Genomic DNA, 11,512 nt, shown 5'->3' with positions numbered 1-11,512 from the left:
TTTAATTATATATTGTAGACTTATAGAAAGAGACCTTCTAAAAATGTTAAAATGTATTACTGGCACAGGAAACCTTAAATCAGAGTGAATAAATGAAGACTCGGCACACCACTTCTGAAAGGTTACCAACCCCTGATGTAGGTAGTAATGTAGGGACAGGACAATTTAGTAACTGGGCAAGGGATCTGGGGCTTGTCTGGTCGGGGAGGAGAAAGGCAGATGGAAGGGCACTGAGTGCTGTGATGCTGGAATGTCCCTTTGTTCCTTTTTCAAAGTGAAATGGTGGATTGCATGGGGAGGCAGCTCAGAAGAGCATGCTGGGAATAAGATGCTGGGAATAAGAGCATGCTGGGAATATGAGTCCTAAAATGAAGGATTCTCTGTGACTTCACAACTGTCCCACACTGAAAGCCAACCTTGCAGTTGACCCATCTTGTTACAAAATAGTCTGTGCAGCCTTTTGCAAGTGAGCAAAAATACATTATTACCAGCTAAAGATTCTTCTCCCATGCTAGTGTACATAGTAAGAGTAAATCCACTTGTAACCCATGTGCCTAATAGGAAGGTATCTCTCTGAGAGACCCATCAGGGGGAGATAAGAGTGAGTTGTATCTGCATCATTGTTGCTAGGCTGAATCTTCCAGAAGCTTTCTGGAATTGGGTGTGGTAGTTTGGGATATGCTCCAATAGGTTCTTCTGTTGCTGGGGGTCAGACTTCATGAGGGTAAGCAGTCAGGGCAGGGGCAGCTGGGAGAAGCTGAGGCCAGGAGTAGAAAGCAGGCTGTTTTCTCTAACTCTGAAGCATTTTGCAGCAGGTTAGTGACATTGTTACTGGGCAATGTTAATTGCAGCAAGGGGAAATTGGGAGGGAAAAATAATTTATTCTATTTTAATTGTATGCTTTGAATGTTGTTTTGATTTTAGCCAAATTGTTTTAAATTGTCTCAACTAGTGTGATTCACCAACTTTTCTTTAAATGTAGTAATAGGGAAAGAGTCATTTATATTTTACTATTCTCAGTTTTGTATTTTCTTGTAACTGGGTGGTTTGTTTTTTTTTTAAATCTATACACTTAAATGAGTGATTGGTTAATCAGTTAGCTGACTGGCAAACAGTGGTTTCAACAGAGGAAGAGTCTGCATGGATTACAACTGAAGATTGCTATAAGCAAGTGGAGGGAAGATGTTATTTTGGACTTAGCAGACTGTATAGATTTGGTGATCAAAGACTCTAACTGAGACTTAGGGGAAGTCAACCTAAGCTTTTGGGAATTCTGTTTCTTCTCATTGTGTTTCTGTGGGAACTGAACTGTTGAGATTTTAAATTTTCTTGATGTTTATGTTTAACTGTGTAGATAATATCTGTGGATTATAAACTAGCCATGTTATGCAGTAAAAATTAGATTTGTTTATTGTAAGATTTTATAAAGTTGTTTAATTTCTTTAGTTCTTTTTGAGACTTGAATGTGGGGAGGTTGACCCTGTGCAATCCTTGCTGAAAATCCTTAGAGACTCAACTCTGGGTCTCCAGTTACTTTTCTATGGGAGTTGCAGGGTTTTTTAGACACTGGAGAAGGGCAATGAAGTAATCTTTAGCCCACCCAAAGGTTACACACTGACAAAGAGAATTAATATCAGTGTAAACAAGAGGAGGATCAGTCCCATAATGTATCACTCAGCCAAGATATCATGTTTGGTGGACAGTTAATCTAATGACTCAACATCTGCTTCCCAGTTACCAGAACCAGAGTTTAAAGTATGACTGGTATGTTATGTGGAATGGCCCATAACTATACAAATAATGTACATATTCTAGGATTATTAAGAAAAGTTATTTACTCTATCTCAAAACATTAATATTAAACCTTGATGCTGCAGTCTTTCTGTGGTATTTATGCTTAACAGTAACACACAGGAAAATAGTTGACATTTCTACATCTTCCAGTAGAGAATTTCATAGATGTTATAGATTTTAGCGAGCATCCCTGTGAAGTAGGCAAAGGCAGGTTAAGTGACTTGGCCAGGTCACAGAGAAAGTCAGCAGAGCCAGGAATAGATCACCTGATTTAGTCCTGTGATAGACCTTAATGCCCCACACCAGCCTCAATAAATGTAGGGATTGTCACCTACACAAGAAGCTATACTGGTGGTATTAAATCACTAGAGTCATAGTGGTATACATGGATGCTCTTATTATGGCATAAGAGCGGTTTTCTCCAGTTTCGCTTAATCCACTTCCAAACCAACATAAGCTAAACCAGAAAAAGGCACTCTGATTCCACATGAGGAGTTATAGCCGTATAACTATAGCAATTTAACTATACCAGTGTAACTTCTTGTATTGCCATACACATAATCGTTTGTCTAGTGCTTCTCTCAGCCATGGTAAGGAAAACAAAGCAGTGCATTTAAAATTGCCAGTACTGGAAACCCAGATTTGTGCACATAAAACTAAGCATCAGGGCTTATCTGTATCTCAAGAAGGAAAAGTGGCATCTTTTTCAATAAATTTACATATCTAAAGAGATGATGGGTGATGAGTCAATTTACATATTTTTGAAATAGTAAGTCATTAAAAATTCTGGCACTCCAAGCAATCAGCTGATTTGGAATTATTTTGAAAATACCTTTTTATACTAGTGGAACTAATCATCTGAGAAATAGGAATAGACAGTGTCAGCGAGCCTGTGTTCTTATTTTAATATAATAAAATGATAGAAAATTGCCCTATTTGGTGGTCTGTGGAGATCATGGTGCTTCATGACTGTGATGTTAGGTTGAACCCAAGATTTAATGCAAATCTAGGGGAAACTACTTCCCTAATGACATCAACTCCTAATAATCTAGGTAAAGTTCACAACTTGTCATTCCTATGATCAGGAGGTCCAACTTATAGCTATGGTGAAGGTAGGACCATAAATGTTCCATTTTCAAATGGATACCAAATACTAAACAATTCTTACATCATCCCGACTTCCAAATGTTCCAAGAAAAATCAAATTGACTACTCGACTGTTTTAAAATTATTCACTAGTGCGCTGTGTTTTTCATCTTCATGAGGTAGGATGCAAACTGCAGGGATGGGCTTTGAGAGAAAAGTTAGAGAGGGGGTAAATGGAGGGATCCTCAGAGCTTCAGCTGAATAAAAATGGACTGAGTTATATTCGTACCTGGTGTAACTCCACTGAAGCCAATAGAGTTACACCAGAGAAGAATCTAGCCTGTTGTGCCTTCTAATTTTGCTGCATGGTCAAACATCACCATTGTATTTCAACATCCTACTCACAAACACTAGCATATTGTCAGCAATTAAATACATAATACATAACATCCACTATTTGAATGCAGTTTGGAGTGGCATGTGCTGCTATTTAACAGTAGCCAGAAACATGACCTAATACTCCAGGCCACGAGGCAAAGAAGGATACTGCTGCTGCTGTTGAGCAAAGCTATGAGCAGCAACAGAGGCACTGGAACTGCCTGTCTGCAGAGCCAGGAAGATAACACTGCATCAAGTTACACTCCAGTCACATTTAGCAGGTGATCTTCACAACCAAAATGAAAGGTTAAATTCTGCAGAAAATGATTCTCACCAGGGAAGAGGATTTGTCATACCCTGATTAAATTATCTTCACTTCAGTGTGTGCATGATCCTTCACCACGAAAATCAATCTGCATCACTGGAGGTTTTAAGAACAGGGCAGACAAACACTTGTTAGGGATGATCTAGGTATACTTAATCCTGCCTCAGTTTGGGGGGTGGAAGAGAGAACCTTTCAAGGTCCCTTCCAGCCTTAAATTTCTATGATTCTTCAACTCAGTGGGATTTTTGCCATTGACTTCAAAGATAGGAGCAGCAGCAGTAAATTTATTGTGTTTAGATTTTAATCTAGGGGGAAAAAAGCCTAGATCTAAAAATAGAGCTGAGGAAAAAAAAATGTTTCTAAGCCATGTTCCCTCCCCTCGTCTTCCTCCCAACAATGTCTTCCTCTCAGCTGGCATCATTTTGCAGCTTCCTTGCTCTTGCAACTTCTCCATCTGCCTTGACAACTGGTAGAAAAATAACAGACTCCGTATTAAAAAGGATCCACTACAACTCACTTTCTATACATTCTGAGAAATCGAGTTTTCTAAGGAGTCAAGTGATAAGCAATTAAAAGGATACTAATGACCTAGACTTGGACCTTAGGCAGTCATGTTTCCAAACAGGATGGTTTGTCCAAAGTGTTTGTTGAAGGTATGCCAGTGAGCCAGGGATTTTTCAGTTCTCAGCTGATGGGTGTGACTTGTTGTCTATCATTTGATGACCTGCAGGTTGAGATTTGCTGTGCTAGACTAGAGGATACTCTTTTTGAGTACCTTGAAGGCTCAGTATGCTTTATCAGAATATTAGGGTGTCTGAACATTTCCTATGATTGCTATCACTAGATCATCTGCACCAGTGTTAGCAACACTGGGAGTCCTAGTGCAGCTAAAGGTCCCACAGCTGCAGCTGTTTTTAATGCCATGCGTATTGCACCACTCCAGAGCAAGTTTAATAGACATGGTGCTGAAAATGACACCAGTGGCAGGACCCTTCCCTACACTAGAGCTCCCAAAGCTGCTCACCAATGCCGCTGAAGCGGAGTTAGCAAGAGTAGGAATAATTTAGAAATTTTCCCCAGTGCAGTCAAGGCTTATGAGCATTTTGACATTGGCTTCAGTGGACTCAGGCATCTACTGCATCTTTGTTAGGATTCAAAGGGTTCTTTTCATAGGCATACACGAAGAGCCAAGGCTACCACCCCATCATTAATGGGCCAAACTGCCCTGATAGAGTATGGTTCACTAAGCACTATGGCTCTAATCCTCAAAGGTATTCAGGCTCCTATGACCATTGATATTAAATCCTGATCCACGTAGCATCCAAAGCCATCTAGGGATCTGGTCCTATGTGATACAACAATGAGGCACAGCAGGGAAATATCTCTAATAATGCACTGAAATTCACGCTAATGTCCTTTCTGTATTTAGACCTGAAGAAAGTGTGCATAATGGGGACAATTTTGTTCTGACAGCTGGTCAAGCAAATTAGTGTGAATTACTTGGCAATTAATCAAACAGACCAAAGAGGGCTCTTAAAACAAAAACCAACAGCAACAACAGAACAAAACAAACCCTGAAGGCAGCATGCTCCTGAACTGGATTTGTCAAATATTAAGTCCTCTGGACAATATAGCAGAAAACATTCGCTCAGTATTCAAAAGAGCACTAATACAGCAGGCAAACTGTCTCCTGTTCTTGTCCAGCAATTTGACTGTATTCCAAGAGTCTTTCAGATATTCTACCTCACTCTGGTGTTCTGCACCCTTTTATCATTCCACCATGCTCCAGGATTGCAGCGCAGACAGCACTTGCGTGACACATATTGATTGAGTCAACTAAGATCTCCAGGACAGCATAGTAATTGTGGGATGTATTTACACAGGAGCACTCATTGTCCTGTTTTTCCCTCCCCTCAGCAGAAGACTAGAACAGTCTCTGGTTCTTAGGATGACTAAATAGCAAGTGTGAAAAATTGGGACAGGGGGTGCGAGGTTAATAGGCACCTGCATAAGACAAATCCCAAAATATCAGGACTCTCCCTATAAAATCGGGACATCTGGTCACCCTGCCGGTTCCCAAACTAGCTTTCTAGGTTTTGAGACTGCATTCGTCACCACAGTATCTGAGTACTTTTTCAGCAAAGCAATGCAAATGCTAGTAAATTGGCTTATCTGCCAGAACTTGCATGTGGTTGGTATTTCCTCCCATGTGTGGCCCTTTATATCTGGGATGATGGAAAACTTGTACAATAGCAGTGGTCACCTTTACAATATTGATAATTACCTTTTTATATAATGTTATGGTCATACCATAGTAATACCCAGGGTAAATGTCACCTTTTTATTGTCAGTCACTGTAGATACCACTTATCTCTTAAAAATTATTTGGCAGATTTAGCCAGAATACATTGGAAAGGCAGCTGTCACAGTCTCAATGATAAAAGGCATTTATGCCATTGTGTCCCACTGATGGATTGAAAAATAAATGTATCCCCATGAGGGACCTGGATTGTATCTTCCCCTTTGTATCCTTCACTTGGTGTAGCAGACAAGGTCAGCTTTTTCTTCATTCCTTCACCTACTTCCCAGAGACAATTCCTCTTCCTCAAATTCAGCCTTCACTGTTTGGAGCTTTCAAAGTATGCCATTAACAAAATCATCAGTGATTTACACAATATGTTGAAAAGGTTTAGACAGAGTTCATCTCCACTGACCATCTACTTGTCTACTCAAACAAGCGTTAATTGTTTCTTCCTCAGAACTGTCTCTTTTCTGTTTGTTTTCTGAAAAGCAAAAATCCAAACTCTGCTGCCCAGATTTTTCAATGGCATCCTATCCATCTCAGAATGTTGCAATCCTTTGATCCTGAGAAGTCTGGCTGTGCCACAAACACATTAGTGAAAATAATCTCTGTGAGCGACTGAGACCAACCAAGTCTTGCTCATTTGGAGTGAGGGACTTCTTCATTTTGGATTGCTATTTGGCAGTTTTGAAAGTATTCATGTATAAAGGACAAAGATTCCTCAGAAAATTTACAGTCTGATTTTAAATGGCTACTAATGCAGGATGTGATAAGGTTTTGACTGCATGTGCTGCAATAAGACTTTTAAATATCTCATTCAAAACCTGTCTCAGATTCCCTACCTATTAAATGAAGATAACAATATATGTTTCAGAGGGGGCTGTAAGGATTCATTAGCAGTTCTCACAGTGCTCTGAAATTATACATAAATCGTAAGTGTTAAGCTGCTTGCTTGAATTCTCATTTATTTTAAACTGCCACAGCCTGAGACTCAGCCTTGACTGCTTGGTGTTGCCAGGAACCAGAGCCCAGTCAGTCATTAGCACCTAGCAATCCACCTGCAGGCACAACAAACAACACACACAAGACAGAGCAAGCCTTTATTGGTGATCCAGGAGAGGGTGTGCCAAGCCCAGCAGCTTTCATTGTGACTGACCTCAGCAGGGTGAGAGTGCTGCATGCACCAGAATGGCTGCTCACTCAGCCACATCTTCACTAAATGCTGTTAAGTTTACCTCTCTGGTAGGGATAAAGAAAAGGTCGGATCTTAGATGTGGTGAGAAGGAAGAAATGGTAGGACGTGGACATAGCTTGGATGTTGTCCCTTATGCTTGGAATGCCCATCCTAGGTTAATCTGCAAAGCTTCTCCTCATTCCAGTCCTCCCTGAAGTCTCTTCTCTGCCATGCTGCCAATGTGTAACTTGCTAACTGACTATGTCAGGGTGAAGGAGGAAATTCTGTATTATTTTATATCTTATTTTTGTACTAATTATATAAAAAAGCTGCATTAAAAGACTGTTCAGATTGCAAAGTCAAGCCCTCCAAAGATAGAAAATGCCAGAATTAAAGCTGACTGTGCAACCTTAATTTGGCTCCTCTTGCGAATATTCATTATGATAAAATCTTTAATTACACAAAGGAAGGATGGTCCAGTGGTTAGGTCCTAGCCCAGGATTTGGGAGACATGGCTTCAAGTCCCTGTTCTGCCTCAAATTTCTTATGAGACATTGGGCACGTCACTTAGCCTTTCTGTGCACCTCAATTCCCCATTTGTCAAATGAGGTGTAACATAGTCCTTGGTGGTTCCTCCCTCAGGGGTGGGTGAACCTGACCATTCCCAGTTATCTACACTGGAGTGGTCATAACACCAGCCCTTCTTCCCTAATATTCATGGCATGGGTAGGTGGGTTCTGCCCCTTTGTTGGGCTCCTTAAAATTCTCTCCGGTTGGGGGATCAAAATGGAAGTCACAAACCACCCACACCTTTGGGATACTCTCGCCCTGAGATCCCAGGAGAAAGGAGAGGTGACTTTACAGTGCTGCCAACAATCTAGTGCCAAGATAATGGGTTTGGGAAAATGGCGCCCCTCAAATCCCAGTGCCCTAGGTAACTAGCGGTTGCCTAGGGCACTGGGATTGGGGGGTGCCATTTTGTTCGGCAGCAACCACGGCGGCTGGATCTTCGACCACCCCGGTTGCCGCCCGCATTTAGGTGGAGGGAGCTGGGGCAGGGGAGCGCAGGGAGGGCTGTCTGCAGCAAGTAAGGGGGGGAGCAGCATGCAGAGGAACTCCCTGCCCCAGCTCACCCCTGCCCCACCTCCTCCCCGAGCACACTGTGGCTGCTTCACTTCTCCCACCTCCCAGGCTTGCAGCGCCAATCAGCTTAGGTGCCGCAAGCCTGGGAGGGGGGAGAAGTGAAGCAGTGACGGCATGCTCGGGGTGCTCGTGCTCGGAGCAGGGGTGAGGTGGGTGCCTCAGGGCAGAGGCGGGGAGCTGCTGTGGGGGGGGGGGGACCTCAGGGCAGGGGCGCAGGAGGGGGAGGTGCAAGGTGGAAGTTTTGCCTAGGGCACAAAATATCTTTGCGCCAGCCCTGGGCTGGGTCTCTGTGACAGGCTCAGCCTGTCTGCATTGCCCTGGGAGTCTGCTGTATGCTCCTCAGGGTTGGGGTGACAGTCTCCTGCCTAGGAATTCACTCTGGAGCATCCAGGAGTCACTCCTGCAGTCTGGCGCCTTGCTTCCTCCAGTTCCTTCCCTTTTAAAGCGCTTCTCCCTATCAATGCATGATTGACAGGATGGAGAGGTGGAGCAAGCCCTGCCACTGGGGCCTCTCTGGCCCCTTCCTATTCTTGTGATAGGGCATATAGCCCCCACATGGGGATAACGGCACTGCCTCATAGGGCTGTTGTAGGGATCAATACATTAAAGATGGTGAAGCACTTTGGGATCTACTGATGAAAAGCGCTTTGTAAGACCAGGTATGAGTATTATAAATATGTTTATGTAATGTTTTTCTACAGGCCCCCTGCCTCATTCCATGAATGGGTAGCTATTCAATATTTCTTTTTATTCTCCATAATCAGTGTGTCAGCCAGGCCTTATTTACCTCACACCTGCACTGAATACAAAATTATTAATTTCCTCCCAGGCATTTCTGTCATGAGGGGCCCCTGCAACCTTCCAGCCCCTGCAATCCTCCCCCAGCTTCCTTCATCCCCACAGGGCCAGAGACCTGATCCCCATCCTTCTCCTGGCATCCTGCATCCCCTGGGTCTGGGGACTTACTCCCCATCCAGCCTCCCTGCCACCTTCTCCTCTCAGCCTTCTCAACCCCCTGGGGCTGAGGCCTTGTTCCTTCTCCTCAGAGCCCCTGTGGAGGGGGCAGGAGCGCTTCTCCAGCAGCTGGGCAGGGAGCCACTTCCTGCTCCTTAGAGCCCTGACTGCCAATAGATAGACTGTGGCATAACTACTATAGCACCTGTTGCACCCCGAAAATGAGGAACACATAGATTATGGCAAACTGCTAAACCTTTGGTGTATGTACTTGCCTGGCATCACTCAGGAACTCTGTGGCAGACGCAGGAACAGAATCAGTTTCTCCAGGGTAGCGTTCAACTGCCTTACCCATGAGACCAGTTTTCTCTTCCTGCAATGCCCTGATTCATTCACTACACACCTTCCAAATCCTGCAACACATGAGGCAGGGGTCCTACAGACAAAAAGCCTCCTTCACTGCATAACCCTGATTCATTTTTACAGCACCATCTATTCCATGCATTGAATGGGCCAGAGGTCCTGTGGACAAAAGAGTCTATGATCATGTAATTGTATCATCATGTATATACATACATTGGAGATAATTAAAGTTGCACAGGCAACCTTAATTCTGGCATTTCCTAACATTACCAGTGCTTGACTTGGCAACCTTCCTGATATTTTAATGGATTTTTTTTTTGTAATATACACGTAGAGTAGTAAATTATAAATAGATGTTACACCTTTCTGCCTGTCCTCTGTGGTGTAGATTGCAAAAGCTCCAAACACAATAACAATATGTTTCCAATGGATCTCTATTTCACTCCACAACAATTGCTTCCTTGCTCATACCTCCTCAACCTTCACGTTCTTCTGCTCAGGATTTTATCAGTTACATTGGCAGCAAAGGCATGATTACGTGTTAGCCAATTAATACTTTTGATTGAAGATTATAATGTACTGAATACATTATTTCAACAGTGTATACAGGACTCTTTTCAAGATCACCAACAGCTGAGGCTTTGTGTGAACCTGAAGCTTTTATCCAAACTTAACATGTTCAGCCACAAAAAATACCAATTAGCTGACATTGTCTAAAAACTGATTTTTCATTTGACTGTACCAACCAACAGATTGTACCCACAGTGAAACAGCAGACACGGGAACATTCATGATAGGGATCAAAATTATATAAACCAGTATTTGAAAGCTTAGTTTCTGGGATTTGTAACAACCTTTTCACTTCTTTTTGCTACTAGTTGATCAGCTAAACCACATATAATCTGAACCTAACACCTCATTATATTCTGGTACATCAGTCCCATTCATTGCCTATACAGATAGTAGAATTACAGTGTTATTGGTGGAAATCTGTCTGTATTTAGAAAGATGGCACACCTGGATTATTGTGGCTTCACTGAAACAATACAATGGATACAGATTTATTTTTTTTTTAGTGTAAAAGTGTCACTACATTTGTTTTCTATAGAGAAGGTGAAACTCTGGAAATCTAACTGAAAAAATGGGCTAGATCTTGCTGGATACAGATTCGTATTTGGATTTTTCAGGTGCTTATGTGTCAGGATCCAGTTAGTGGAATTTATATCTCTTTAGCAGGATCTGGAAGGATTCTAATACATATTTTTGCAGTGCTGTTGCAACTAAGATATAGCAGGATTCAGAGTTTTTGGGTAGAAAAGGAGTGCCTACTCTTATTCTGTTTAGATGGTAGAAGCTGTTGGTTTAGGTCAAATATTAGTGGGATCCTGCAGGTTTTGGGCTTAGGTTATATGTTGTACAAGGATGTATCAAAGTCCAGATTAGTCTGGCAGTTAGAGCAGCAACATGGTTCTGAGTTAAGTTTATTCAGAATTTATGAGTTCAGGGCCAAAATCTGGTCAAGGCATTGGTTCTGGGGTTATGTGTTTTGCACAGGGTGTGTCTGGGTCTGGAATTTTTAGGTGCAGTAGGAACATCCACATATGTTCTCTACTTACACATTGGAATTTGGGAGAGTGGGGCTAAAAATACAGCTTGGGCCAAGTGGTAGAGAGACGTTTTTGTGGCAGAATACTTAATATTTTTGCTTTTACTGGTATGGCAATATGTGCTGATTCTTCTGACAGTAGACCTTGGGATCATGGGTTCAAAATCTGGCAGGATCCAATAGGCTCTATATGTTGGATCCAAGTGCTTGCAGTACTATGGAGCTAGCATGCATGAAGGTTCAAGCTTTACTACAGTATTAGGAGTAGTAACATTGTTCTCTGTTTAGACAATGGAGTTTGTGGTTTGGGGGCCTAAACTTGGCAGGAGCCAACATAGAACATATGATGAGTCTCAGTGCCTGCAGCATCATTGCACAACGAAATTT

The sequence above is a fragment of the Gopherus flavomarginatus genome, chromosome 2 (assembly GCF_025201925.1).
Source record: "Gopherus flavomarginatus isolate rGopFla2 chromosome 2, rGopFla2.mat.asm, whole genome shotgun sequence".
Lineage (NCBI taxonomy): Eukaryota > Metazoa > Chordata > Testudines > Testudinidae > Gopherus > Gopherus flavomarginatus.
The sequence above is the reverse complement of the archived record's forward strand: the minus strand, read 5'-3'. Positions refer to the sequence as shown.